At 39.5% G+C, this 3,999-nt stretch overlaps 1 non-coding gene across 1 annotated transcript; it reads right to left on the reverse strand.

The window, feature by feature from the left end:
- Window positions 1-3,094: 3,094 nt before the first annotated feature.
- On the reverse strand, window positions 3,095-3,221 carry LOC138379388 (small nucleolar RNA ACA64). The gene has a single exon (XR_011232144.1). It is a non-coding gene; the product is annotated as a small nucleolar RNA ACA64 (small nucleolar RNA).
- Between the last annotated feature and the right edge of the window lie 778 nt (window positions 3,222-3,999).

Below are 3,999 nucleotides of genomic sequence, written 5' to 3' on the forward strand. Positions count from 1 at the left end.
TAGTGTCTTAAACCACAGGAAATGGCTCAACAGAATTGTTCAAACAAGGGTTATAAGATGTCACCAGTAGACTGAAACCATCAATTATAGTTAAACAACAATAGCCTGAAGCCACAACATGTGACAGTGGTGACATAGACCTGAACCCAACTGATGAAAATCCCCCTTTTAAAAAGCCATTTTTCTGCTTAAAGACAGGATGGCAGTCTTTGAAATGCTAGTCCACTGCTCTCCTCATTTGCTGGCAAATTAGTAAACTTCTTTTTCTTTTTTCTCAAATCTCTTGTCCTCATTCTTCACTCTCACTGATTTGGCCTTGGGAACAAGTACTGAACTTTTGGTAACAGTGCTTTTTGAAAGAAAGAAGTTAACAGTAATGAACTAGGATATTTGGTGAAAGAAATATCTAAGCAAAGTGAGAGATTTGGCTTCTCTTGACTGTTTATAGTAAAATATGAGAAGAAAAAAGTGGGTTAAAGACAGAAATTGTAACCAAATGTATGCATAAGTTAAAGATTTGAAAAATTCTTAGGCTGGCTATGTAAAAAAGTAAAAAAAATAATAAATGAGTGTGTTTGGAAGATAATACCAAGAGTGTGGCCAAGTGAGTTTTTGATAAAGAGATTAGTGTGGATATAAGAAAGTCAGAAGCTATTCCCAGGCAAGGGAAAAATGACCCTAAAGGCATATCAGAGATTATTGGTGTCACTGCTCCCATCACTGGCCCAGAGTACCAGGGCTTTGAGGCAAACTGGTTTCAAGGGAGGGGCCCAGGGTATTCTTAGGACCTTGAGACTCACTGCGCTATATGACATAAAGTCTCTGCTTCCACATTCAAGTGCAGTACTCCTCAGCTGGCCCAACTGTGGTTTAAGCAGGACCAGGTTACAGGTCAGGTTACAGTTCTAGAAGGCACAAGTCATAAACCATCATAGCTTCCACATTACACTCAGAATGAAGAGCTGTGGAGGCATGCCTACCTCCATCCATATTTCAAAAAAATGCCTTGGGGCCCTTGGGGCTCAGGCATGGAACTCCTGCAGGGTTGAGTTGATCACAGAGAGTCCCCAGTGGGGTGACTCTTAGTGGACCAATGGGGTAAGGGCCACCCCCAAGACCACAGAACTGTGGATCCACCAATATGCAACTCCAGCCTGGGAGAGCTGCAGGCACTGCATTGCAAACTATGAGAGCTGCACAGGCTACACCAAGCAACACCATGGAGGTGGGGGACCCTGGAGCCTGGGGGACCAAATCTTTGCTGCTGTGTGTCTGGAGGTGGGATAGGGAGTCAGGCAGAATTCTTCTCAAGCCTCAATGTTTACCATTGTTTGCTTTATTGAATTTTGGACTTACTTGGAAACTGTTATTCCTTTTTTCTTTCCTGTTGCTCCATTTTGGAATGAAAATTTGTCCTATGTTTGTCCCAACATTGTATTTTGGAAGCACATAAATTCTTTAATTTCGTAGGATTACAGCTGGAGAGTAATTTCTCTCAGGATGAATCATATGTTGAGTCTCACCCATATTTGGATAGATAATATTTAGATGAGACTTTGGACTTAGACTTTAAAGTTGATGCTAAAATGAGTTAAGACTCTTGGGGATATTAGGATTGAATGAATGTATTTTGTATGTGAGAAAAACATGAATGTGGGAGGACTGGGGGCAGAATGATGTGGCTGGAATATCTATGGCCCTTCCAAAATTTATAGTGAAACTCAATCCCCAATGCAACAATAGTAAGAGATGAGGCCAAGAGGAGGCATTTAGGTCATGAGGGCTTTTCCCTTGTCAATGGGATTAAGACCTTTATAGAAGTAGCTTCATACAGAGTTTGGCCCTTTTGCCTTTCTATCCCTTCCTCTATGTAAGGACACAAGATTCATCTCCTCTTGAGAATACAGCAACAACCACCAACTTAGAAGCAGAAGCCATGCTTTATGAGACACCAAACCTGATGGCACCTTGGTGTTGTCTTCTCAGTCTACAAAACTGTGAGAAATGCATTACTGTTGATTATAAGTTACCAAGTCTCAGGTATTTTGTTATAGCAGAAAAAAAAAACCAGAATAAGAGACAAGTCCCAAAATAACAAATGTTGGTGTCGATGTAGAGAGACAGGAACACTCATACACTGCTGGTGGGACTGAAAACAAGTACAGCCTCTGTGGAAAGTAATATGGAGATACATCAAAGAGCTAAAAGTAGAACTACCATTTGAGCCCAGCATTCCCATTACTGGGCATCTACCCAAAGGAAAAAAAGACATTCTATAAAAAAAGACATCTGCACCCCAATGTGTATAGCAGCACAATTCACAATTGCAAAGATGTGGAAACAACCCAAGTGACCATCAATACATGAGTGGATTAATAAAATATGGTATAAGTATATCATGGAGTTCTACTCAGCCACAAAAAACAATGGTGATCCAGGACCTCTTGTATTATCCTGGATAGAGCTGGAGCCCATTCTATTAAGTGAAGTATCACAAGAATGGAAAAGCAAGCATCACAGGTACTCACCATCAAATTAGTATTAACTGATCAACACTTAAGTGCACATATAGTAAAACATTCATCGGGTGTCTGGCAGATGGGAGGGGGGAGGAGGGGATGGGCATATACACACATAATGGGTGCAGTGCGCACCGTCTGGGGGATGGATACACTTGAAGCTCTGACTCGGGTGGGGCAAAGGCAATGTATATAACCTAAGTATTTGTACCCCTGTAATATGCTGAAATAAAAATAAATAAAAATAATAAAAAATAAAAAGAATTTAATTAAAAAATGAATGAAATACAGGCAATATAGATTCAGTAAATTAAGATAAAAGCCTCCAATGTTCAATTTGAATTGGAAATAGCAATGTGAACTCATTTTTTTTAATTTGAGTTATCCAAACAGCTTTACTTTAAAGACAAGACAACCAAGTTCCCCACCTCTGAGGTCCTGGAGACATCAGCCTCAGGGTTGGGGCAACAGGCACCTTGTGGAGAATAGACATGGTTAGAATTTGTAGGCCAGAAGCCAGACCATGCAAGTGGCAGCATATGGGCCAAGGATCTGGGCCAGTATCTGTGTGTGTCACCTATCAAGGCCTGGGTTTCACCCCTAACTCAGAGGCAGTGACCAATGGGCTACAAATGCTGGTGGCTCTGTGTGCCAAATCTCACTCATGGTCACTGTCAAAGCCAATGGTTATTTTCAACCAAAGATGGATAACTGAAGGATCTAACAATAATCAAGCAATGATAGTCCACTATCAGTGAACTCTTCTAGAACGTAACATATTTATTAATTTCTAAATATTTCTTACTAAAAGGAAGAGGGCTTGGAGCAATGGATTATTCCAGAGGCTAAAACATCTCATATAGCAGTAGAAAAGAAGGTGCTCAAGTCTAAAGGGGTCATGTGAAAAGGACAAAGGAGCTGCCTTAAAAAGACTCTACTAGGCTCCATTTGGGAAAATATGCGCATCAGAAAGAATAATCACTGTGAGTGACTTTAAAATATTGAATAAAAATCCATGATTCCATAATGATATTCAGAGAGAGAGAAAAATACCTTGCCACCATGGAAGGTAATTTGTACATATCCATTCATTACTCTGAAAATGCAATTACTCTGCCTTTTTAAGAGTAACCAAAGTTCATCATTAGTTGAGTGAGGGAACATTCTCCTTCACAGAAAAGCTAATTATTAAAAAGAAAATAAATTAAAGTAGAAAATCATCATTGTGCAATGAAATAATTGGCCCAGGTAATAAGGTAATAATCATCAATGGATGCTAAAATTATGAGTATGTATTTTGGGAAAATGGGATATTCACATGGTACCAAACTATCAACTCAGAAATCATTTGCTAGTTATCAAGACAAAACATAGCTCAACAATGGAGAGATCTGGCAGTCATTACCTTAACAAAGTGATTCCTATTTCCTAAAACGACTTGTTTACCTTTACCTTGGATTTCCTGAAATCTTCCCTAATA

The sequence above is a fragment of the Eulemur rufifrons genome, chromosome 30, assembly GCF_041146395.1.
Source record: "Eulemur rufifrons isolate Redbay chromosome 30, OSU_ERuf_1, whole genome shotgun sequence".
In the NCBI taxonomy this organism is placed as follows: domain Eukaryota; kingdom Metazoa; phylum Chordata; class Mammalia; order Primates; family Lemuridae; genus Eulemur; species Eulemur rufifrons.